The sequence below is a fragment of the Amblyraja radiata genome, chromosome 22 (genome assembly GCF_010909765.2).
Source record: "Amblyraja radiata isolate CabotCenter1 chromosome 22, sAmbRad1.1.pri, whole genome shotgun sequence".
Taxonomy (NCBI): Eukaryota; Metazoa; Chordata; class Chondrichthyes; order Rajiformes; family Rajidae; genus Amblyraja; species Amblyraja radiata.
Genome location: NC_045977.1, coordinates 35,395,067 through 35,422,613, shown reverse-complemented (window position 1 = coordinate 35,422,613; position 27,547 = coordinate 35,395,067).

Sequence of the window (27,547 nt, the reverse complement as noted above, 5' to 3'; positions counted from 1 at the left end):
ATTTATTTTTAGTCTAGCTTAGGGATACAGCACGGAAACAGTCAATTCGGCCCACCTCGCCCGTGCCGACCAGCGATCCCCGCACATTAACACTATCCTGCACACAGTAGGGACCATTTACAATTACACCAAGCCTACAAACCTGTACGTCTTTGGAGTGTGAGAGGAACGTGGACTCGGTGGGCCGAAGGGCCTGTTTCCATGCTGTATCTCTGAACAAAACTAAACTAAACACCTGTCCTTGAAAGCTCTTGAGAAGGTCATGATGAGCCACCTAGTCTGAGAACTGATAATTGTAAGTTCGATAAGGAGATCAAGATTTTGACACGGGGGGAGTTATTCCGGCACTTTGTGGTTTGTACAATTGTACAACTGTACAATCAACAATTGTTGATTAGAATGGGTGTGAGGGTTTATGGGAAGAAGGCAGGAGAATGGGGTTTGGAAGGAGATAGAGCAGTCATGTGTGAATGGCAGATTAGACAATGGGCTGAATGCATAATTCTTCTCCTCTCACTTATGGCCTTATGACCTTTTGAACTACACCATCTGGAGGTCCTTGTGTCTCCGAGCCATGAGCATCCTGCTTTGGTAGATCATAATTCAAGGACATTGTGTGTTGCCTGAGAAAAAAAGCTCAAAGCTGTCCTTGGCCATTTTGAACAAGCCAGCAGCTATCATCTGGCAATGACTGCTGTCAAGCCTCACGTTAGCTTTGTGGAAATTCTGCCAATTAATACAGATCACTGTGTTCTGTTGTCATAGCTTCAGGATTACATCAGCATAGTTAATGGCTCTTTCTAAAACTGGAAAGCTCAGAAATCTCTTTGGAGGAATAGATCAGATAGATGCACAGAGTCTCTTCCCCAGAGTGGGGGAATCAAGGACCAGAGGACATAGGTTTAATGTGAGGGGGAAATGATTTAATAGGAATCTGAGGGGTAACTTTTTCACACAAAGGGTGGTGGGTGCATGGAACGAGCTGCCAGAGGAGGTAGTTGAGGCTGGGACTATGAAACATTTGCACAGGGACTAAGAAACATTTGCACAGGCACAGATAGGTCAAGTTTGGACGGATATGGACAGTCACTTAGGCCCCCCGTCAGTCTGAAGAAAGGTTTTGGCCCGAAACTTTGCCTATTTCCTTCGCTCCATAGATGCTGCTGCACCTGCTGAGTTTCTCCAGGATTTTTGTGTACCTTTGATTTTCCAGCATCTGCAGTTCCTTCTTAGTCACTTAGGCCCACCTAGTCTGTGCCGACCAGCGATTCCCACACATTAACACTATCCTGCACACAACAGGGACAATTTACAATTACGCCAAGCCAATTAACCTACAAACCTGTACGTCTTTTGAATGTGGGAGGAACGTGGATTCGGTGGGCCGAAGGGCCTGTTTCCATGCTGTATCTCCGATCAAAACTAAACTAAACACCTGTCCTTGAATGCTCTTGAGAAGATCATGATGAGCCACCTAGTCTGAGAGCTGATAATTGTAAGTTCGATAAGGAGGTCAAGATTTTGACACGGGGGGAGTTATTCCGGCACTTTGTGGTTTGTACACAACTAATTGTTGATTAGTATGGTTGTGAGGAGTTATGGGGAGAAGACAGGAGAATGGGGTTAGGAACGAGAGATAGATCAGCCATGATTGAATGGCGTATTAGACGAAGGGCCGAATGGCCTAATTCTGCTCCTATCACTTATGGCCTAATTCTGCTCCTATCACTTATGGCCTTGTGACCTTTTGAACTCCAGCATCTGGAGGTCCTTGTGTCTCCAAGCCATGAGCATCCTGCTATGGTAGATCATAATTCAAGGACATTGTGTGTTGCCTGAGAAAAAAAGCTCAATGCTGTCCTTGGACATTTTGAACAAGCCAGCAGCTATCATCTGGCAATGACTGCTGTCAAGCCATACGTTAGCTTTGTGGAAATTCTGATAATTAATACAGATCACTGTGTTCAGTTGTCATGGCTTCAGGATGACATCAGCATAGTTGATGGCTCTTTCTATACGCACATTCTATACTCACTCTATACCCATGACTGCGTAGCCGGACACAGTGCAAACTCCATCATCAAGTTCGCCGACGACACCACCGTGTTGGACGAATTACAGATGGTGATGAGTCAGAGAATAGAAGTGAGATCGACCGATTGACCAAATGGTGCCAGCACAACAACCTGCCTCTCAATATCAGTAAAACCAAGGAACAGATTGTGGAACAGATTGAGGACCCACAATCCTGTTTATATTAATGGGACGATGGTGGAGAGAGTCAAAAACTTCTAATTCCTGGGCGTGCATATTTCCGAAGATCTTTCCTGGACCGAACACACTGATTTAATTAGAAAGAAAGCACATCAGCGCCTCTACTTCCTGAGAAGATTACGAAATTTGGTATGCCAAAGAGGATTCTCCTGAACTTCTACAGGTGTACAGTAGAGAGCATATTGATTGGTTGCATCGTGGCTTGGTTCGGCAACTTGAACGTCCAGGAGCGGATAAGACTGCAAAACGTTGTGACCACTACCCAGTCCATCACTGGCTCTGACCACCCCACCATCAAAGGGATTTATCAGAGCTCTTTCCAAAACTGGAAAGCTCAGATATCTCATTAGAGGAATAGATCAGGTAGATGCACAGAGTCTCTTGCCCAGAGTGGGGGAATCGAGGACCAGAGGACACAGGCATAAGGTGAAGGGGAAATGATTTAATAGGAATCTGAGGGGTAAATTTTTACACAAAGGGTGGTGGGTGTATGGAACAAGCTGCCAGAGGAGGTAGTTGAGGCAGGGACTATTGCAATGTTTAAGAAACATTTGGGCAGGTTCAGGTTCCTGGGAGTCAACATCTCCGATGACCTCTCTTGGACCCACAATACCTCAACTCTGATCAAGAAGGCTCACCAGCGTCTCTTCTTCCTGAGGAGACTGAAGAAGGTCCATCTGTCTCCTCAGATCCTGGTGAACTTCTACCGCTGCACCATCGAGAGCATCCTTACCAACTGCATCACAGTATGGTATGGCAACTGCTCTGTCTCCGACCGGAAGGCATTGCAGAGGGTGGTGAAAATTGCCCAACGCATCACCGGTTCCTCGCTCCCCTCCATTGAGTCTGTCCAAAGCAAGCGTTGTCTGCGGAGGGCGCTCAGCATCGCCAAGGACTGCTCTCACCCCAACCATGGACTGTTTACCCTCCTACCATCCGGGAGGCGCTACAGGTCTCTCCGTTGCCGAACCAGCAGGTCCAGGAACAGCTTCTTCCCGGCAGCTGTCACTCTACTCAACAACGTACCTCGGTGACTGCCAATCACCCCCCCCGGACACTTATTATTATTTATTCAAATCATTTGCTATGTGGCTCTTCCAGGGAGATGCTAAATGCATTTCGTTGTCTCTGTACTGTACACTGACAATGACAATTAAAATTGAATCTGAATCTGAATCTGAATCTGAATCTGAATGGATAGGACAAGTTTGGAGGGATATGGGCCAAACGCAGGCAGGTAGGACTAGTGTAGCTGGGACATGTTGGCTGGTTTGGGCAAGTTGGACTGAAGGGCCTGTTTCCACACTGTATCATTCTATGACCTTATGACACAAAGTGCTGGAGCAACTCAGCGGGCCAGGCAGCAACTGTGTAGGGAATGGATGGACAGTGTTTCGGGTCGGGATCTTTCGCCAGTCTGATCGTCGTGGGGGGGAGGGGGGGGGAGAGAAAGCTGGAGAGGGGAGGTGGGGGCAGGACAACGCCTGGCGAGTGATAGGTGGATATAGGTGAGAGGGGTTTGATTAGCAGACGGACAGAGAAAGGCTTGACATAAAAAAAGGAAACAAAAGGGTGTCAGTCTGAAGAAGGGTCTCGACCGGAAACGTCACCCATTCCTTCTCTCCAGAGATGCTGCCTGTCCTGCTGAGTTACTCCAGCATTTTGTGTCTCTCTTCAATGGCAAATAAACTTGGGTAGCTTACAACCCGATGGTATGAACATTGAATTCTCCAATTTGAGTTAGGTAACCAACAAAGAAACAATCCCATCCCCCCCCCCCCCCCCCCATTTTCCCCCTTCTCGCCCCCATGTCCCCATGTCCCCATGCCCCATCTGAATGTGTACCCACTTCTCCCACCATCTTGCTTCTTTACCTCCCCACCCCTGTCGCTGCACCCCCTTTCCCCAATCAGCCCCTCCCATGTACATCCCATATACACATATATATATATACAGCCTCTGGCTTTACATTTGGGCTTGAGTATTTTTAAAACGGGGATTGGTAGGTTGATTAGTAACGGTGTCAATGGTTACGGGGAGAAGGCAGGAGAATGGGGTTGAGAGGGATAAATAGATCAGCCATGATCAATATACTCAATGGGAATAGACTCGATGGGCTGAATGGCCTAATTCTGCTCCTCTGCTTTATGGTCTTATGGTTTTTACTTCAGAACTCCAGTATCTGTGGAGGAAGAAGTATATTGAAGACTTTCCATCAGTAAAGTTTTCCATCTGAAGTAATGAGGGAAATCGAAAGGGCAAGGCATGATTCATTTAAATGTATTTCCATTAACATTTACTCCGAGAACAATATACTTTGAAGGTTCCATTTGCTTTCTCTTTGTAACCTTTGCATAAATTCACAGAAAAGTACAACGGGCACTTACGCTTGGCTCTCCTAGTCTAACGGGATCTGCTGGTTGCCAACCATTTTAGCTCCCCTTCCCATTCCCACACTGACCTTTCTGTCCTGGGCCTCCTCCATTGTCAGAGTGAGGCCATGCGCAAATTGGAGGAACAGCAACTCATATTTCGCTTTGGTAGCTTACACCCCAGCGGTGTGAGCATTGGATTCGCTAGCTTTAAGTAACTTCATCATACTCCCCACCCCTTCCCCACCCTCCTTGCCCTCTTCCTCCACCCTAGTCGTTCAACCAGCTCCACAGTTCTCCACATCGTTTCTCTTGAGATCAGACCTTCCCTGGCCAACAATGGGCCAATCAACCTGGGGTTATTTGTGGCCAGCCCTGAATGGTCTTGGTCTTTCTGCGCCTCCAGCTCTTCACATCCATCCCCCTGCCCCCCATCCGTTAATTTCAGTCCGATAAAGGATCCCGACCCAAAACGTCACCCATCTTTTACCACCAGAGGTGTTGCCTGACCAGCTGAGTTACTCCAGTACGTTGTGTCTACGTCTGATTTAAACTTTTGTACTTCCATGCATCTCAAAGGACAAGGGGCAGTCACGGGTGGCACAGCGGTAGAGTTGCTGCCTTACAGCGACCCGGGTTCGATCCTGACTACGGGTGCTGTCTGAACGGAGTTTGTACGTTCTCCCGGTGATCTGCGTGGGTTTTCTCCCAGATCTTCGGTTTCCTCCCACAATCCAAAGACATACAGGTTTGTAGGTTAATTGGCTTGGTATAAATGTAAAAATTGTCCCCAGTGGGTGTAGGATAGTGTTAATGTGCGGGGATCACTGGTCGGCACGGACCTGGTGCGCTGAAGGGCCTGTTTCCGTGCTGTATCTCTAAACTAAACTAAAAGCATCAACTCTAGAAACATCAACTGACCAGATTGTACTTTCCATTATTGGCAATTGTCTCACCCTATCTTTGTGCTTCTTTGTGCCTCTACAGTGGCTTGTGGAAGGCTGCTGTCTTTCACTAGATGAGGCTGCATATGGTTTTACACGTCACCTCAGCTAGCTCAGGATCAAAAAGCTCTGGTTTTGGAGAGCATTTTAGGGTGGCATGGTGGCGCAGCGGTTGAGATGCTGCCTTACAGAGATCCGGGTTCGATCCTGACAAGGGTCTGTGTGGAGTTTGTATGCTTTCCCTGTGACCTGCGTGGATTTTCTCCGAGATCTTTGGTCTCCCCCCACACTCCAAAGACGTACAAGTTTGTAGGTTAATTGGCTTGGCATAAATGTAAACTGGCCCCAGTGTGTGTAGGATAGTGTTAGGATTCGATGGTCGGTGCGGACTCGGTGGGCCGAAGGGCCTGTTTCTGCTCCATCTAAACTAAACTCAACAAAACTAAACTAAGCATTATCCCATCATGACAGAGGATAATCGGGATAAATGGCAATAGCAGGAAAAATGACAAAGCGAAAGGAGATAGAGGAATGCTGGAGTAACTGAGTCTGAAGAAGAGTCCCAACCCGAAACATCACCTATCCATTTTCTCCAAGAGGGGCTGCCTGACCCGCTGAGTTACTCCAGCATTTTGTGTCTATCTTTGGTATAAACTAGCATGTGCAATTTATTTGCAGTACTGTAGGTACATGGATAGGAACGATTTAGAGGCATGTGGGCCAAATGCAGGGCAAATGGGATTAGCTTAGATGAGGCATCTTTAGTTGACATAGACTTGATGGGCCGAAGATGCTGTTTCTATGCTACATGATTTATTATAAAGAAATAATGCAAAAGGAATGATGTGAAAGATTTCCAGTTGCACGATAATTGTACATTAAAATGTAAGAAAGTGCCATGTAAGATTACCTAAAGCAAGCCAGATATTAAAAACATAAAACACTTCAAAGCTACAAGGCTGCAGGCTGGAGACATGGCTGAAACATTCAAAACTTAATGTTCATCAATTCCTGACAATCAGTCAGTAATTGGTCGATGTTTACAAAATGTTGAATAAAGTTTCATAATTTATTCTAAAACTAGTGTTTTTCGGATTGGGATTTTTTTTAAAGCACGTTTAGTTTAATTTAGTTTAGTTTAGTTTAGAGATACAGCGCGGAAACAGGCACTTCGGCCCACCGGTTCCTCGCCAGCCAGCGATCCCCGCACATTAACATTATCCTAACACACACTAGAGACAAGTTTCACTTATAACAAGCCAATTAACCTACAAACCTGTACGTCTTTGGAGTGTGGGAGGAAACCGAAGGTCTCAGAGAAAACCCACGCGGTCAAGTCAAGTGAGTTTATTGTCATGTGTCCCTGATAGGACAATGAAATTCTTGCTTCGCTTAGCACACAGAACATAGTAGGCATTTACTACAAAACAGATCAGTGTGTCCATATACCACAATATAAATATATACACACATAAACAAATAAACTGATAAAGTGCAAATAGTAGATAATGGGCCACCAATAATACATTTTGTCCGAGCCGGGTTTAATAGCCTGATGTCTGTGGGGAAGTAGCTATTCCTGAACCTGGTTGTTGCAGTCTTCAGGCTCCTGTACCTTCTACCTGAAGGTAGCAGGGAGATGAGTGTGTGGCCAGGATGGTGTGGGTATCTGATGATACTGCCAGCCTTTTTGAGGCAGCGACTGCGATAAATCCCCTCGATGGAAGGAAGGTCAGAGCCGATGATGGACTGGGCCGTGTTTACTACTTTTCGTAGTCTTTTCCTCTCCAGGGCGCTCAAGTTGCCGAACCAAGCCACGATGCAACCGGCCAGCATGCTCTCGACTGTGCACCTGTAGAAGTTAGAGAGAGTCCTGGGAGAACGTACAAACTCCGTACAGACAGCATCCGTAGTCAGGATCGAACCCGGGTCTTGTAAGGCATCAACTCTCCTGCTGCGCCACCGTACCCGGGGGCAGCGACAGCGGACGGGCCTCCAGCACAGAGACCGGCCCTGTTACTCCTGAAGGTAGGGACAAAAAGAAGAGGGCAATAGTAATTGGGGACTCTATTGTTAGGGGGTCGGATAGGCGATTCTGTGGACGCAGTCGGGAGACCAGGATGGTGGTCTGCCTCCCTGGTGCCAAGGTCTCGGACGTGTCTCAACGCATCCAAGATATCCTGAAATCAGAGGGAGAGGAGCCTGAGGTCGTGGTACATATAGGTACCAATGACATAGGTAAAAAAAGGGAAGAGGTCCTGAAGGGAGGATTTAGGGAGTTGGGAGGAGAATTAAGGAAAAGGACCAAAAAGGTAACAATCTCAGGATTACTGCCTGTACCACGCGACAGTGAGAGTAGGAATGGAGCGAGGTGGAGGATAAATGCGTGGCTGAAAGACTGGTGCAGAGGGCAGGGATTCAAGTTTCTGGATCATTGGGACTTCTTTTGGGGAAGGTGGGACCTGTACAGAAAGGATGGGTTGCACTTGACCCCGAGGGGGACCAATATCCTGGGGAAACTTTAAACTAGAATGGTAGGGGCGAGGGACTCAAATAGAGAAAGCTAGTAGACAGAATGGGAGGCAGGAAGCAGAAAAGGGAAGCACTCGGACACAAGAGGAGAAAGAAAAAAAAGGAAATAAACAGAGAATAAGAGGCGGGGGGTTTCTTAAATGTGCATATTTTAATGCTAGGAGCATTGTAAGAAAGGTGGATGAGCTTAGAGTCTGGATAGACACCTGGAAGTATGATGTTGTGGCGATCAGTGAAACATGGTTGCAGGAGGGCTGTGATTGGAAACTAAATATTCCAGGATTTCGTTGCTTCAGGTGTGATAGAATTGGAGGGGCAAGAGGTGGAGGTGTTGCATTGCTAGTCAGGGAAGATATTACAGCAGTGCTTTGGCAGGATAGATTGGAGGGCTCATCTAGGGAGGCTATTTGGGTGGAACTGAGAAGTGGGAAAGGTGTAGCAACACTTATAGGGGTGTATTATAGATCGCCAAATGGGGAACGAGAATTGGAAGAGCAAATATGTAAGGAGATAGCAGATATTAGTAGTAAGCACAAGGTAGTGATTGTGGGAGATTTCAACTTTCCACACATAGACTGGGAAACACATTCTGTAAATGGGCTGGATGGTTTGGAGTTTGTAAAATGTGTGCAGGATAGTTTTTTGCAGCAATACATAGAGGTACCTACTAGAGGAGGGGCAGTGCTGGACCTCCTGTTAGGAAATGAGACGGGACAGGTGGCGGAGGTATGCGTTGGGGAGCACTTCGGGTCCAGTGATCACAATACCATTAGTTTCAATATAATTATGGAGAGGGTCAGAACTGGACCTAGGGTTGAGATTTTTGATTGGAGAAAGGCTAACTTTGATGAGATGCGAAATGATTTAAAAGGAGTGAACTTTTGTTTTATGGGAAGGATGTAGAAGAGAAATGGAGGACATTTAAAGGGGAAATTTTAAGAGTACAGAATCTTTATGTTCCTGTTCGGTTGAAAGGAAACAGTAAAAATTGGATAGAGCCCTGGTTTTCAAGGGAACTTGGACATCTTGTTCGGAAAAAGAGGGAGATCTACAATAATTATAGGCAGCATGAAGTAAATGAGGTGCTTGAGGAGTATAAGGAATGAAAAAGAATCGTAAGAAAGAAATTAGAAAAGCTAAAAGAAGATATGAGGTTGCTTTGGCAAGTAAGGTGAAAGTAAATCCAAAGGGTTTCTACAGCTATATTAATAGCAAAAAGATAATGAGGGATAAAATTGGTCCATTGGAGAGACAGAGTGGACAGCTATCTGCAGAGCCAAAAGAGATGGGGGAGATATTGAACAATTTCTTTTCTTCGGTATTCACCAAGGGGAAGGATATTGAATTATGTGAGGTAAGGGAAACTAGTAGAGTAGCTATGGATACTATGCGTTTCAAAGTAAAAGAAGTACTGACACTTTTGAAAAATATAAAAGTGGATAAGTCTCCAGGTCCTGACAGGATATTCCCTAGGACATTGAGGGAAGTTAGTGTAGAAATAGCCGGGGCTATGACAGAAATATTTCAAATGTCATTAGAAACGGGAATAGTCCCCGAGGATTGGCGTACTGCGCATGTTGTTCCATTGTTTAAAAAGGGTTCTAAGAGTAAACCTAGTAATTATAGACCTGTTAGTTTGACTTCAGTGGTGGGCAAATTAATGGAAAAGATACTTAGAGATAATATATATAAGCATCTGGATAAACAGGGTCTGATTAGGAACAGTCAACATGGATTTGTGCCTGGAAGGTCATGTTTGACTAATCTTCTTGAATTTTTTGAAGAGGTTACTAGGGAAATTGACGAGGGTAAAGCAGTGGATGTTGTCTATATGGACTTTAGTAAGGCCTTTGACAAGGTTCCTCATGGAAGGTTGGTTAAGAAGGTTCAACTGTTGGGTATAAATGCAGGAGTAGCAAGATGGATTCAACAGTGGCTGAATGGGAGAAGCCAGAGGGTAATGGTGGATGGCTGTTTGTCGGGTTGGAGGCAGGTGACTAGTGGGGTGCCTCAGGGATCTGTGTTGGGTCCTTTGTTGTTTGTCATGTACATCAATGATCTGGATGAAGGTGTGGTAAATTGGATTAGTAAGTATGCAGATGATACCAAGATAGGGGGTGTTGTGGATAATGAAGAGGATTTCCAAAGTCTACAGAGTGATTTAGGCCATTTGGAAGAATGGGCTGAAAGATGGCAGATGGAGTTTAATGCTGATAAATGTGAGGTACACAAATCAAAATAGGACGTACATGGTAAATGTTAGGGAATTGAAGAATACAGTTGAACAGAGGGATCTGGGAATAACCGTGCATAGTTCGTTGAAGGTGGAATCTCATATACAATAATACAATACAATACAATACCTTTTATTTGTCATTTGAACCTCACATGAGGTTCAAACGAAATTTGATGCTAGCCTTTATAAATCAGAGCATTGAGTATAGAAGCTGGGATGTAATGTTAAAATTGTACAAGGCATTGGTGAGACCAAATCTGGAGTATGGTGTACAATTTTGGTCGCCCAATTATAGGAAGGATGTCAACAAAATAGAGAGAGTACAGAGGAGATTTACTAGAATGTTGCCTGGGTTTCAACAACTAAGTTACAGAGAAAGGTTGAATAAGTTAGATCTTTATTCTCTGGAGCGCAGAAGGTTAAGGGGGGACGTGATAGAGGTGTTTAAAATGATGAGAGGGATAGACAGAGTTGATGTGGACAAGCTTTTCCCTTTGAGAATAGGGAAGATTCAAACAAGAGGACATGACTTCAGAATTAAGGGACAGAAGTTTAGGGGTAACATGAGAGGGAACTTCTTTACTCAGAGAGTGGTAGCGGTGTGGAATGAGCTTCCAGTGGAAGTGGTGGAGGCAGGTTCGTTGGTATCATTTAAAAATAAATTGGATAGGCATATGGATGAGAAGGGAATGGAGGGTTATGGTATGAGTGCAGGCAGGTGGGACTAAGGGAAAAAAGTTGTTCGGCACGGACTTGTAGGGCTGAGATGGCCTGTTTCCGTGCTGTAATTGTTATATGGTTATATGGTTATATGGTATTCTAATCGTGTTTTATGTTTGGAAATGGTGTTAACCAATTGATCCTTGCATGACTCATTGTCAGAGTAATAGCTTTGTGGGTGTCGTTGTGTTGCATCTACAGCTCGATAAAAAAATATTTCACCACTCGAAATAATAACCCTTTGCCCACAAAGTCCAGGAATACTGTAGCACTAAGGATTCTTTTTTTAAGGAACGTTTTATGGAATTGTATAAGATGTTTTTGATACATATGCAGAGTTTAGAGGGCTATGGGCCAAATGCAGACAAATTGGAACAAGCCCAATGTTCCAACTTGGTCACCCTGGACATGGAAGGCTGAAGGGCCTGTTTCCGTGCTGTAAGGAGACGAAAGGTTATTATATAATAATAATAATAATAATAATAATAATAATAATAATAATAATAATAATAATAATAATAATAATAATAATAATAATAATAATAATAAAAACTTTATTGATCCCCTCAGGGAAATTCAGATGTCCAGAAGCCCCCAAACAACAAACCCACACATTCAAAACGAACGCAGGCAGAAAATACATAAGATACAACGTTGACACTACCTGAGAGCAATAAATACTTAAAAAGACCAATAATTAACAATTAAAAAAATGCAAAAACGCATCCCCCTACAGCCTTATAAAACCTAATGGCTGCAGGGGTGAGGGAACTCCTGAACCGCTCCGTTCTACAGCGCAGTGAGAGGAGCCGGTTGTTTTTCCGTGTGCTCTTTTGACTCTCCAGAATTACATGGAGGTGATGCCCGGGGTTTTCCAGGATGACCTGCACCTTGCAGCCTCATACACCTCTCAAGCACATCCATCCCAGAGTCCACTCTCCCCTCCAGCACTGAGCTAGCCCATTTTACCAGTTTGTCCAGCTTTTTGTTGTTTTTCGCACAAGGGGAAACATATAAGGGGAGAAGAGAAGACTCCAAAGACGAGCAGGTTTGTAGGTTAATCGACTTGTGTAAATTGGAAATTGTCCCGAGTGCTATTGTGATTGCTGATCAGCGTGGACTCGGTTGACTATTTCTAAAGTCTAAAAAGTCTAAAGAGTGCATTATCATAAAATTATAAGACATCAGGATCAACATTAGGACATTTGTCCCATCGACTCATGCTGGAGGCAGGAAACATGTTCCCGATGTTGGGGGAGTCCAGAACCTGGGGGCCACAGTTTAAGAATAAAGGGTAAGCCATTTAGAACAGAGATGAGGAAACACTTTTTCACACAGAGAGTTGTGAGTCTGTGGAATTCTCTGCCTCAGAGGGCAGTGGAGACCACTCTCTGGATGCTTTCAAGAGAGAGTTAGATAAAGCTCTTTAAGATAGCAGAATCAGGGAATATGGGGAGAAGGCAGGAACGGGGTACTGATTGTGGATGATCAGCCATGATCACATTGACTGGCGGTGCTGGCTCGAAGGGCCAAATGGCCTACTCCTGCACCTATTGTCTATTGTCTACAACTATGGCTGATCTATTTTTCTCTCTGAACCCCATTCTCCTGCCTTCTCCCCGTAACATTTGAAGCCCGAGTCCACTCCGCCATTCAATCATGGCTGATCTCTGCCTCCAAATCCCATTTTCCTGCCTTTTCCCCATAACCCTTGACACCCGTTCTAATCAAGAATGTGTCTATCTCTGCCTGAAAAAATATCCACTGACTTGGCCTCCGCAGCCCTCTGTGGCAATGAGTTCCACAGATTAACTACCCTCTGACTAAAGAAGTTCCTCCTCACCTCCTTTCTAAAAGAACGCCCTTTAATTCTGAGGCCATGACCTCTGGTCCTAGACTCTCCCACCAGTGGAAACATCCTTTCCACATCCACCCTATCTATGCCTTTCATTATTCTGTAAAGTTTCAATGAGGTAAATGAGCTTCCACCGTGAACACCTTTGATTTAACGTGTGATTGTTAGGCAGTGATAAAGTAGTCTGAAGAAGGGTCTCGACCCGAATCGTCACCTAGTACTTTTCTCCATAGATGCAGCCTCACCCGCTGAGTTTCCCCAGCATTTTTTGTCTGCTTTCGATTTTTCAAGCATCTGCAGTTCCTTCTTAAACAGTAGTCTCAAATACTCTGTCTGGCAGCACTGAACTGACCTGATCAGACAATATGACCACTGACTAGTCCATTATTTGACAATAAATGTCACGGTTGCACCTGTCCGTCTCTCTCTCTGGTCACTGGCAGCTTTTTACCAAATATGCTGAATTCAGCAAAACGCAGAAAGGATATGTAATCTCACAAAGGATCAGCGAAGGGAGACATAAATGGACATAGTAAAGACCAACATCGAGGACACTTATCTCAATCCTGGTTACCGTTGTTGACGGGCGAAATGATTTAAATTATTTTTTTTCCCCACTGAATCAAGTGAAGCATTCAAAGATAGAGAGTTCAGAGTTTAGAGATACAGCGTGGACACAGGCCCTTCTGCCCTCCACGCCCATGCCCTTCACTGGCTTCCCATCTCCCACCGGATCACCTACAAAATCCTGATCCTCACCTACAAAGCCCTCCACCATCTGGCCCCCCCATATCTCATTGACCTCCTCTCCCCCTACCAACGCTCACGGTCCCTCAGATCCACATTAGCCGGTCTCCTCTCCATCCACAAGTCCAACCTCCGCAGTTTTGGGGACAGAGCCTTCTCCAGGGCAGCTCCCAGGCTCTGGAACTCCCTCCCCCAACTGATCCGCAATTCCGTGTCCCTCACCATCTTCCAGTCCCGCCTCAAGACCCATCTCTTCACCTCTGCCTATCCTTAGCCCCACGTCCCCGTCCCTTTTCATCTGTGCATTAATTGCCTCATACTGTGTTTTGTATTGAATTCTGTCTTTACTTTGTGTACTAGTCATGTCTCTACTATTTATTTCATTCCCCTTACATGTTTTTCCTCTACATGCTCAATTTTTGTAAGGTGTCCTTGAGACTCTTGAAAGGCGCCCATAAATAAAATTTATTATTATTATTATTATTATCCATCGATCACCTGTACACTAGTTCGATGTCATCCCACTTTTGGCATCCTACAGTATATAGTTCAGTGTGGAAACAGACGCTTCGGCCACCGAGTCCACGCCGACCAGCGATCACCCTGCAACACGAGTTCTATCCTGTACACTTGGGAGATTTTTTATTTACAGCAGCCAGTTAACCTACAAACCTGCACGTCTTTGGGATGCGGTAGGAAACCGGAGCACCCGGAGAAAAACCCACGTGGTCACAGGGAGAACGTACAAACCCAACACAGACGGCCCCCGTAGTCGGGATCGAACCAGGATCGGAAGCTCTACCAGCTCTGCCACTGTGTTGAGCATTGTGCCAATGTACCACCCATCTACCCTATTCCATCGTTACCTCACGCACTGTCTGTGTGGAGTTTGCAGGTTCACCAAGTGTTTAAGAAGGAACTGCAGATGCTGGAAAATCGAAGGTACACAAAAATGTTGGAGAAACTCTTTCTTCCCAATAACCCTTTCTGGCTTAAGCCCTCCCTTCACCACCTCCAGTTTAAATTCCATTTGGAATATTTTGGAAGACCAAGAAACCAAGAACCAAGAAGAACCAAGCGGGTGCAGCAGCATCTATGGGGCGAAGGAGATAGGCAATGTTTCGGGACGAAACGTTGCCTATCTCCTTCGCTCCATAGATGCTGCTGCACCCGCTGAGTTTCTCCAGCATTTTTGCGTACCTTGCATGTTCTCCATATGACCACGTGGGTTCGCACAGGGTCTCTGGCGCTGTGAGACAGCAGCCCTACCTCCGCGCAACCGCGCCGCCCGATACGATTTCACACAAAAACGAGGTTTTCTCGAATTTACTTCCCTTGGCGGGTGATACGCTTGTCTCCTTTCACCAGCAGGTAGTTCTGTTGCGGCTGTTGACCCTAATTTACCTCATCCAAGCTTTCATTAGCCAGCACACAGCTCCGACATTGAACGTCAGAAGAGTGAAAGAGACATTAATGCCCGCTGAGCCACGGGCTTATTGTCCACTGCAGTTTAAACCACATGTTCACTCCCAATTGCCCTGTTTCCTGTAAATAATTATCCAAAACAAATCCTGCCAAGCAGTGAGTGAAACTAAAACATAGAATCAACTACAGTATTTAAACAAACTCTGTGTTAGGCAACTTTAACCACAATGTCAATGCCACCAACAAAATACTAATAGTTGATATTTTGGACTAATTGTTCCATTAAACACACGTGAGTATTTTAAAGGTAGACAAAAATGCTGGAGAAACTCAACGGGTGAGGCAGCATCTATGGAGCGAAGGAAATAGGCAACGCTTCAGGCCGAAACCCTTTCTAAAGTTTATTTTTCTAAAATTCAAATGTTTTAATATTTATAAATTATTTTATTAATTTGCAATAATTGTCAATGTTTTTAATTGCTAGAGCAGCTTTGTAGGTGTAGCTTCTCCTGGAAGAATTTAAAATGTTTTCATTTTCAGTTTAGTTTATTGTCACATGTACCGAGGTACAGTGAAAAGCTTTGTTGCGTGCTAACCAGAATGTAGAAACAAAGAAGGTAGACAAAAGTGCTGGAGAAACTCAGCAGGTGCAGCAGCATCTATGGAGCGAAGGAAATAGGCAACGTTTCGGGCCGAACCCCTTCCAAAGAACTGCACATGCTGGTTGATACCAAAGATAGGCACAAAATGGTGAGGTAACTCATCAGGTCAGGCAGCATCTGCGGAGAAAAGGGATAAGTGCCATTTGAATCACGTGCTTTCACAAGTGGGTGTGAGTGGGCCTGTGTACGGGCAGCACGGTGGTGCAGCGGTAGAGTTACTGCCTTACAGCAGCAGAGAACTAGGTTCAATCCTGATTACGGGTACTGTTTGTACGGAGTTTGTCCATTCTCTGCGTAACCGCCTGGGTTGTCCCCGGGTGCTCCGGCTTCCTCCCAACCACCAAAGACGTACAGGTTTGTCGTTTACTTGGCTTCGGTAAAAATTGTCCCTAGTGTGTGTAGGATAGTGCTGGTGTATGGGGATCGCTGGTCGGCGCAGATTCAGTGGGCCAAAGGGCCTGTTTCCACGCTGTACCTCTAAACTAAACTAAACTAAACTAAACTACTAACTGATCAATTTAACTTAAATGATATTTATATACTTCGGTCTCTGATCTACTGCTGTATGGAAATTGTCTGTTTAAGTCACACAGCATGGAAACAGGCCCTTCGGCCCAACTTGCCCCGCCGACCAGGAAGCCCCCTCTACACTAGTCCCACCTGCCATGTTTGCCCCACATCCCTCTAAACCTTTCCTATCCATGTACGTGTCCAATTGTCTTTTAAATGTTTTTATAGTATCAACTTACCTCTTCTGACAGCTCGATCCAAAAACCCATCACTCACTGTGTAAAAAAAAATCCCCCTCAGATTCCTCAAAGTTAATTGTGTCATTTTAGAAAATAATAGCCCTATTTTTTCGCCATGGATGTTGTCTGTTCTCCAAGGATAAAATTAATTATCTTCTTGTTCTGATAATCAGTCAATTCAGATAAATTTTGCCATTCTGTATATCTTCATTTATTCCCCTTTATACTCCAGTTAATTAGTCCTTTCTGTGGAAAGAATTGCATGAAATAAAAATAACTTCAAAGACTTTTAGCACTATTAATATCCACAGACAACAGAAATAGTAACCAAAGTCCAAATCAAATTACAAAAATCAGATATAAATTAATGACCTCCCAGCTGAGATCCAGTCTTGGAAATGTGTAGGAGTGTCTCGACCCAAAACGTCACCCATTCCTTCTCGCCAGAGATGCTACCTGTCCCGCTGAGTTACTCCAACTTTTTGTGTCTATCTCCAGTCTTAAAGCCCTGTCCCACGGTACGAGTTCATTCCAAGAGCTCTCCCGAGTTTAAAAAAAAAATCAAACCCGTGGTAAGCACGGAGAAGGAACGTCGTCGGAGCTCGGGGACGTCTCTTAGTAACGTCAGGTACTCGGGAAGGCTCGCTAACGGCAGGTAAGCACGGGAAGACTGTTGATGAAAAATGTAGGAGATACGAGAGCCCCGAGTACCGACGAGTGGCCATTACCGTAAATCTCCGAGTTCGAATCAGGGCAAACTTGGGAGAACTCTTGGAATGAACTCGTACCGTGGGACAGGGCTATCAGAAACCCAGAACACAGCTACAAACTGCTGGAGCTTGGGAATGCTGCCTATGATAGCAGATGCAGTCATTTAAGCTTTTTCCTTAAATATCATGTAGGAGGAAGCACGGTGGCGCAGCGGTAGAGTTGCTGCCTTACAGCGCCAGAGACCCGGGTTCAATCCCGATTACGGATGCTTGCCTGTACAGAGTTTTACGTTCTCCCTGTGACCTGCATGGGCTTTCTCCGTGTGCTCCGGTTTCCTCCCACACTCCAAAGGCGTACAGGTTTGTAATTTGACACATAATGTTTAAATCAGCATCTACAGTTCCTACAGGTTTGTAGGTTGATTGGATTTGGTGTAATTGTAAATTGTCCTTAGTGTGTAGCGTTAGTGTGTGGGGATCGCTGGTCAGCATGAACTCGATGGGTGGAAGGGCCTGTTTCTACACTTTATCTCTAAACTAAAAATCATGTTTTTTTTTAATCCTTCATAATCATCTCCATTATAATTTTATTATATCCATCCCTTGTTTAGTTCAGTTTAGTTTAGTTTAGAGATACAGCACGGAATCAGGCCCTTTCGGCCCACCGGGTCCGCGCCGACCAGCAGTCCCCGCACATTTAACACTATCCCAATTTTTACATTTACCAAGCCAATTAACCTACATACCTGTACGTCTTTTGAGCGTGGGAGGAAACCAAAGATCCTGGAGAAAACCCACGCAGGTCACGGGGAGAACGTACAAACTCTGTACAGACAGCACCCGTAGTCAGGATCGAACCCGGGTCTCCGGCGCTGCATTCGCTGTAAGGCAGCAACTCTACCGCTGCGTCTCCGGCTGTTGCTGAGGACACTGACATCTTTGCGTCCAACAAGAATCTCTAAGTGATCGCTGGTCGCCATGGGTCCTGTGTGTATCAGGGATATGGATGATAATGCTGTAATTTAATGATCGATGTTTGTAAACTGCAGTGCAGTCGTGATCCATGCAGTACTTTGTAATTGGGATTATGCTATAAAAGCTCCTTGTTAAGGAAAATAAGACTCCCTCAGTGTGCGAACCATTAATCTAGTCTAATGTATCAATCCAGAGTGCATTTCTTCAAGAATTCTGACAATTAAAAAAAATCATTTCAAGGGATGCGCTTTGAAACGTTTGCTAGTTGCCAAGACTGAAACAGACAGATGAACATATTATGCTGTCAGCATTCTGGAGTGAATGTTTGCCTTGTTCAAAGAGACATCTCTAATGTAACATGCTCCATTTCTCCTGAATACTGTAATGCATTCAAATTTCAAAACAGGAGATAAAATGCTGGCTGAAGATCAATCTCACCATTTAATTCAATTGTACTGTTCCAGGTATCACACATCATGATTCTAGGGAGATACGGCGTGGAAACAGGCGCTTCGGCCCCACCGAGTCCGTGCCGACCAGCGTTCCTCCCGTACACGAGCATTATCCTACATACTGGGGACAATTTCCAGAATCCAATTAACCGACAAACATGTCCACGCCAACCAGTGATTCCCGTACACTATCCTACACATTAGGAACATTTTACACATTTTACCGAAGCCAATTAACCTACAAATGCTGCATGTCTTTGGAGTGTGGGAGGAAACTCATGTGGTCACAGGAAGAACATACAAACTCCATACAGACAGCACCTGTAGATTGGGTCGAACTCGTGTTTGTGACACTGTAAGACAGTAACTCTATCTCTGCGCCCCTATGCCACTGTGAAAGCCTTTAACAAAAATGAGAAGGCTTATTTGTTCTATGTTTAAAATGTCCTTTGATGTTTTTGATTTTATACATATAATTTCTTCGATGGTGCCCATCCTGGTAACAATTTGCTTGATACAATTGTTGAAACAAGGAGGAGTGTGTTGTGGAGCTGGTCTTCCTTCTCGCCCCATCTGATCATTCCTTCCTGTTATTTGAGACCTGGGTTCGAGCCTGACCTCGTCTGCTGTTTGTATGGAGTTTGCACAATTTCCCTGTGACTGGCGGCAATACGGTACGGTGGTGCAGCGGTAGAGTTGCTGTCTCACCGCGCCAGAAATCCGGGTTCAATCCAGGGTGCTGTCTGTGCGGAGTTTGTACGTTCTCCCCGTGACCTGCATGAATTTTCACGAGATCTTTGGTTTCCTCTCACACTCCAAAGACGAGCAGTTATGTAGGTTAATTGGCTTGGTGTAAATGTAAATTGTCCCTAATTTGTGTGGGATAGTGTTAGTGTGCGGGGATCACTGGTCAGTGCGGACTCGGTGTGCCGAAGGGCCTGTTTCCGTACTGTATCTCTAAACTAAACTAAAAGACTATGTGGGTTTTCTCTGGGTGCTCCGGTTTCCTCCCCCAGCCAAAAGACGTGGCTTTATAAGTTAATTGGCCTAGTGCATAACCAGTGACTGCATAAATGGGATAATATAGGTGTGAAAGGGTGATTGATGGGTAGGGTGGACTCGGTGGGCCTGTTTTCATGCTGTATCTTTCAAATTGTACAAGGCATTGGTGAGGCCAATTCTGGAGTATGGTGTACAATTTTGGTCGCCTAATTATAGGAAGGATGTCAACAAAATAGAGAGAGTACAGAGGAGATTTACTAGAATGCTACCTGGGTTTCAGCAACTAAGTTACAGAGAAAGGTTGAACAAGTTAGGGCTTTATTCTTTGGAGCGCAGAAGGTTAAGGGGGGACTTGATAGAGGTCTTTAAAATGATGAGAGGGATAGACAGAGTTGACGTGGATACGCTTTTCCCACTGAGAGTAGGGAAGATTCAAACAAGGGGACATGACTTGAGAATTAAGGGACAGAAGTTTAGGGGTAACATGAGGGGGAACTTCTTTACTCAGAGAGTGGTGGCTGTGTGGAATGAGCTTCCAGTGGAGGTGGTGGAGGCAGGTTCGTTTTTATCATTTAAAAATAAATTGGATAGTTATATGGACGGGAAAGGAATGGAGGGTTATGGTCTGAGCGCAGGTATATGGGACTAGGGGAGAATACGTGTTCGGCATGGACTAGAAGGGTCGAGATGGCCTGTTTCCGTGCTGTAATTGTTATATGGTTATATGGTTAATCAATCAAGAACCCAATCCCCACTTTCCCAAGATAAGAGTCAAGATATGAACTTCTTATGTGGAATAATCTTATTCAAAGATACCTTTAAATGTGCTAGGACTTTGTACATGGCAATGAATGGTCAAGAAATGAAACTTGCAACGCAGTTGAAAAAATCTTTAATGTTTTATGTATCATTCCTAACTGTCACTGTATGTCATGTTGTCACTTGCGGGCGGAGCACCAAGGCAAATTCCTTGTATGTGAATACTTGGCCAATAAACTTATTCATTCAAATGTGCTTTGAAATTGTGCTTAATGGACCTAAATTCATATAGTTTATTTTGTAATTCCCAGTAAACATTTGTTTGCTTGCACGCTTAATGTTACAATTAAGACTAGTATTGAGTAAAGGTTCAAGCAAGTGCCACAATTAAATGGATGGAATGAATTCAAGCAAAACAGTAACATTTGGTGTTAATTTCACTAATATAATCAAACATCAAAACATCGGAAGAAGGGTCTCGACCCGAAACATCACCCATTCCTTTTCCCCAGAGATGCTGCGTGTCCCGCTGAGTTACTCCAGCATTTTGTGTCTATCTTTGGTGCAAACCAGCGTCTGCAGTTCCTTCCTACACATCAAAATATAATCTCTAGATATTAGGAATGAAAAGGGAAAAAAATGAAATAGAAATGTGTTGCAGGCTACGCAGGTATCAAACTTTTAAACTAAGCACGGAAAGGTTTACAGAAGAAGAAGATAGGTCCCAACACAAAACATCACCCATCCATGTTCTCCAGAGATGCTGCCTGACCCGCTGAGACACCCCAGCACTTAGAGTCTCTTATCTTAAAGTAAGCCCGTATATTTAATGTGTGTCTTAAAGTGGCCCAATTCTGCAGTGGTAGAGTTGCTGCCTTACAGCGCCGGAGACTCGGGTTCGATCCGAACAGTGGGTGCTGTCTGTACGGAGTCTGTACGTTCTTCCTGTGACAGCGTGGGTTTTCTCAGGGTGCTCTGCATTTCCCTCCACACTGCAAAGATGTGCAGGTTTGTCAGTTAATTGGCTTTGGTAAAATTGGTAATTGTCCCTAGTGTGTTGGATAGCGCTGGTGTACGGGTGATTGCCAGTTGGCGCGGACTTAGAGTGACGAAGGCCTTGTTTCAACGCTGCATCCCTGAAGTCTAGCGTGAAGTCAAAAGCTGTATCGTTTTCCCACAAAGAAAGGCATAACCTCGGGATGAAGCAAAGATGATGTAAGGGCTGATATGACAATTAACCAAGTGCTTAATTTGGTAACTGTGCCCCGCCAACCTGCATCAATCTGCTTTGAGCCGATTAACTTGACATTTATAGTTTTGTGATATCATATCACTTAGAATCGTAATTGCATGTTTGTTCAATACTGATGCTGGAATAATGATGCTGCAGTTTGCAGAATGGGCTGATACCAGCCCAGCATGGAACGAAAGGACATCATTTATGAAATCAGTGAGGAAATGGGCTGTAAAACCTCAATCTTGGCTTTAGTCACTGCCTTTATACCAGGCAGAGTTATACTGTTTGATAGAGCTAAATTTGTTGTTTAAGCTGCTCCTTGAAACACAACACCATGCACTCTGTACGATTAAAATGTCAAGTAGATACAATAATGCAGGACAGAACATTACCCAGGTAGAAGAATAAAGAACTTACCAGTAAAAGTAGCAGAGAAATAGCAGAGCCTAGATACAAGGAACTGCAGATGCTGGTTAATTCACGAAAAGGACGCAGTGCTGGAGTAACTCAGCCAGTCAGGCAGCATCTCTGGACTGGAGAACATGGATAGGTGACGTTTCGGGTCGGGATCTTTCTTCAGACTGATTGGAGTGGGTTGGGGGGGTTGGTGGGGGTTAGTGAGGGGGAGGGGGGGGAGAGGAAAACTGGAAGAGAAGAGACACACGACAAGGCATGGCAGGTGGACACAGGCGAGGGTCTGATTAGTCAAATGTCATCTATCAATGTTCTGCAGGGATGCTGCCTGTACCAGCTGAGTTACTCCAGCACTTTGTGTCCTTTTGAGCAGTGGAGGCTACCTGATGTTTGTGGAACGTATTATTTCAAAGAAAAAGAACAAGATAGAGAAATATTAAAAGAATGGACCTCTCCCAATGCAGTTAATTATAGACACAAAATGCTGGAGTCACTCAGCGGGACAGGCAGCATCTCTGGAGAGGAGGAATGGGTGACGTTTCGGGTCACCCATTCCTTCTCTCCAGAGATGCTGCCTGGCCCGCTGAGTTACTCCAGCTTTTTGTGTCTATCTTCGGTTTAAACCAGCATCTGCAGTTCCTTCCTACACACAGATGAATATTGATCTGCCTCAGATGGCTGTGGAGGCCAAGTCGATGATATTTTTTTGATAGATTTTTGATTATTAGGGGTGTCAGGGCTTATGGGGACAGTGTATAGGGTGATTTCACGAAAGGTCACTGGAGCGTAGATCCGCACCCACGTGACCGAAAATTTTAACTGGGGGACAAGCGTCACTTCCGGTACATGTTAGTGAATGGGAAAACACGCACTTTCACACCCGTTAAAAACATCGAAAACGGCCAGGTTTTGAGCTGCAATTTACTGAGCCAGTCGGGGTGACCGTGAGGCACAGCTACCTAAATTTACAGTCAAACAAAAAGATAGAAACTAACGTAAATACAAGAGGGAGCTGAAGGGGCAAAAAAAAGCGGAAGTTGTTAGCGGACATTTTTCGTGGAGATTTAAAGATCCAAAATATCGGGAATTATCGCGTTTGCTCGCTGCATTTCATCAAAAGTGGCATTATTGGCTTTGTTATCTTTATTCATTTGTTAGATGAAAAGTATTAAAAGTTAGAAATCCTTCAGTAAAATTGCAAAATCGCCCATGGTTCTCGGGTGGGTTTTAACATGCAAAATGAAAACGCTTCTGAAGCTCCATTTACCATTTAAATTATCTGTGCCTCTGCCCCCCCATGCTGCAGATAAAAATGAGATAGCACCACATGGTGTAATACCTATCAAGAATTTGATGGTGTTATGGTGCTTATAGTTAGACCAAGTCTGTGCGCGCGCTTCTAAACTCGTAGGTCTATCACAAAATCATTCAAAGCAATCTATGATCACTGCCACACGCTTTCCAAATGTCCACCGAAATTGCATGGGCATGGTTTTCCACAGAACATCTCTTTCAGGCCAAATAATTAACTTGGATATGCCGTAAAGGGCTTCAATCCCACTAGTGAATACACGCGATACTGTGGCATTACTAACGAGGAATCGATATGCAAGATCTTCATGAGGCACTGCAAGTCGCAACTTCATCAAGACGATCAGCAACTGCTGATAATGTGTTAGTGATTGTCTTTTGGTGAGCTTGTCCTTAACATAATAGAAGACCAGCATCAAAACTGCAAATGTTGGTAAACCTGTGTAGAACCTAACCTTTTTGTCATCCTTGGAAAGGCTTTCTTGTGTTAACTTAATTTGGGCTGCTTCTTGTCTAGCTTTAGTGAGCTCTTTATTTTTATTGTCTAGTTGTGCTTCCAGTACTGTAATGTCTACTCCACACATGTCTGTTTGTGTTGATGTGTCCATTGTCTCTTTGACTGGTGTTTGTGTTTGCATGTCAAGTTGACGGTGTACTTCCAGCACCGGTTCAAAGTTCTCATGATCATCAACCTGCTCAGCATCAACTTGCAGAGCTACAGATGCTTGAGCTGCGACAAAATCTGCTTTAATACTCTCTCTTCTTGTTGCACGTGCATGGCGTTCTTGTGCACGTTGTTTATCCTGCTCATTGTCATCGCCGCGTCCCATATTCACAGTGGGTGCCCAATCAGGATTGTTGACATCATTCCATGCGGCAGGCTTGTCTGTTATTAGATGATAAATAAATAAGTGGTTTGGGTGATTGTGCAGGCTTTAAACAAGAAACATTGAGAAATATTTTTTGGCTAATAATAAAATGTCCTGATTTTGTCAAATTAACAGCTGACAATTATACCATTCCTTAGCTTGCATCTGAGTAAAATTTATTTCAAGACGCATTTATGATTCACGGATATTTAAATGGTGAATGTAGCTTCAGAAGCGTGTTCATTTTGCATGTTAAAACCCTCCCGAGAACCATGGGCGATTTTGCAATTTTACTGAAGGATTTCTAACTTTTAATACTTTTCATCTAACAAATGAATAAAGATAACAAAGCTAATAATGCCACTTTTGATGAAATGCAGCGAGCAAACGCGATAATTCCCGATATTTTGGATCTTTAAATCTCCACGAAAAATGTCCGCTAACAACTTCCGCTGTATTTGCCCCTTCAGCTCCCTCTTATATTTACCTTAGTTTCTATCTTTTTTTACTGTAAATTTAGGTAGCTGTGCCTCACGGTCACGCCGACTGGTACAGTAAATTGCAGCTCAAAAACTGGCCGTTTTCGATGTTTTTAACGGGTGTGAAAGTGCGTGTTTTCCCATTCACTAACATGTACCGGAAGTGACGCTTGTCTCCCAGTTAAAATTTTCGGTCACGTGGGTGCGGCTCTACGCTCCAGTGACCTTTCGTGAAATCACCCTATAAGCTAAACAAGCTATAGCTTAGGGCCCCCACTTTCTAGGGGGCCCCCCGAAAAAATTGATGGGCCTCGAGGTCTAGGGGGGCCTCCGGCCAAGGCAGAACACCTACCGTTCAACTCTGGGTGGCCCCCCTCTCTATCTCTCTCTCTCCATCTCCCCCCGCTATCCGTGTCCGGGCCGCCGGGCTCCGCTCGCTCATCATCCGCCGGCACGGCAGGCCGCCTTGCACATGCGCACAACCACGGCCATCACATCATCGGCCGCCCTGCGCATGCGCACTGCAACGGCAACTGGTCGGCGCTGGGCACTTTCTCCCTCGCTTTGAATTGTGGGAGATTTGGCGGCCATGGCTGTCCGGTCGTTGGGGGCCTCACAAGTGGAACAGCTTAGGGCCTCTCTTCATCTAAATCCGGTACGGTATGGGGAGAAGGCAGGAGAATGGCGTCAAGAGGGAAAGATAGATCAGCCATGATTGAATGGCGTACTAGACGTATTGGGCCGAATGGCCTAATTCTACTCCTAGAGCCTATGAACTTATGCTGGATGTGTAACAACTGAATGCTGGAGTTTCGTGTGAAATTGCTAGCACACATAAACAAGTCTTGCAAAATTGGTTTGCCCTCAGAAAACAGAGGGTGGTAATGTAGGGGTGTTTCTGAAGAGCTGTGACCGTTGGACTTCTCTTGTTTGTTATATAGATAAATGATTTGGATCAAAATTAGATGAACCGATTAGCAAATTCTGGGATGACACAATAATTTTTGGAGTTGTGGATAATGAAGACATTTTAAATGATACGGCCGAGTTAAAAAAAAAAATCAAACTCGTGGTAAGCACGTAGAATGTACGTAGCGGGTAAACGTCGGAGCTCGGGACGTCGCTTAGTGGCTCGTAACGCTAACGGCAGGTACTCGGGAAACGCGGGTACTCGGGAAACGCGGTAAGCTTGGGAAGACTCGTGAAGATTTTTCAACGTGTTGAAAAATGTCCACGAGAGCCCCGAGTACCTAGTTACTCGGGGCTCTCGTGGACATTTTTCAACACGTTGAAAAATCTTCACGAGTCTTCCCAAGCTTACCGCGTTTCCCGAGTACCTGCCGTTAGCGTTACGAGCGGCTATTACCGTAATTCTCCGAGTTCGAATCAGGGGAAACTCGGGGGAACTCTTGAATACAGTGGGACAGGCCCTTAACTCCAGCTTTTTGTGTCTATCTTCGGTTTAAACCAGCAGCTGCAGTTCCTTTATGTCCACATTAAATTCCTGTTCCCTTGAATCCCTGGTTAACTCAGCACAAACAATACCTGTCATCTCAGGTAACCAATGTTTTTTTTTTTGAACCGTGCTTCTGAGCTTTTGCTTTTCCCTAATGAAATTCTCAGTACAGTTAATACCGTTCTGTCGTTCGGATAAAGAGGAAATTAGTCACAGAGCACTAGCAGAGGGCACCAGGGACACGGATTTAATAAGCAGCGTTCTGTTGGAGTATGGTCATTAACTCCTGGTACTTTGCCTATTAAATGGCATCAATTTTACCAGTGTGTTTTGCTGCTGGTTTTAAGCAGCTGCCTGTGTGGGTGTTCACTGGCCCTGCTTGAACCTTCACAAAATAAGCTTGGTTACATGCGGTAAGTCGATAAGTTCTGATAATGCCCCAACAGCTGTGTTGTTAACATCCCTAAGAAGGGCCTCGACCCGAAACGTCACCTATTCTCTGCCACAGAAGGCGGTGGAGGCCAATTCACTGGATGTTTTCAAGAGAGAGTTAGATTTAACCAAAGATCTTACAGCACATATAGCTATAGAATAGAATAGAATAGTTTCTTTATTGTCATTGTAACATGAACCATGTACAACAAAATTTTAAAATGTCAGCCAGTCAGTGCACCATTCAAACATTTCTAAAAGCTAACGATACATACAAGGTAAAATATTAAAAAAAGATAAACAACTAAAATAAATATCATGAAAATAGCACGCATAAACACCCAGCCCTACATCCTTCTGTCGATTTCACAGTGTACCACAGTCCCTTAGTATGTATCGCCCCTGCGTTCCTTGGCAGCTACATTTAGTGCCTTTATAGCAGTGGGGTAAAAACTGTTTTTAAGTCTGTTTGTCCTTGTCCTTGTAGATCTGTACCATCTGCCTGACGGCAACAGTTCAAACAGGGAGTGTCCGGGGTGGGAAATGTCCTTTATAATACTCTGGGATTTTTTGATGCAGCGGGAACTGTGTAAGTCCTCCAAGGTAAGTAGAGGGCAGACGACAATCCTCTGGGCGTTGTCAATGGCCTTTGGATCTTTGGATTTAACTTCACATAGCCCTTGCTTTCGCACTCCATCCCCTTTCCTTCCCAGTTCTCCCACTCGTCTTATTGTCTCTGCCTACACTCCATCTTTGTCCCGCCCCCTCCCCCGACATCAGTCTGAAGAAGGGTCTCGACCCGAACCGTCGCCCATTCCTTTTCTTCAGAGATGCTGCCTCACCCGTTGAGTTACTCCAGCATTTTGTGTCTACGTTAGATTTAGCTCGTAGGGCTAACGGAATCAAGGGAAATGGGGAAAAAGCAGGAACGGGGT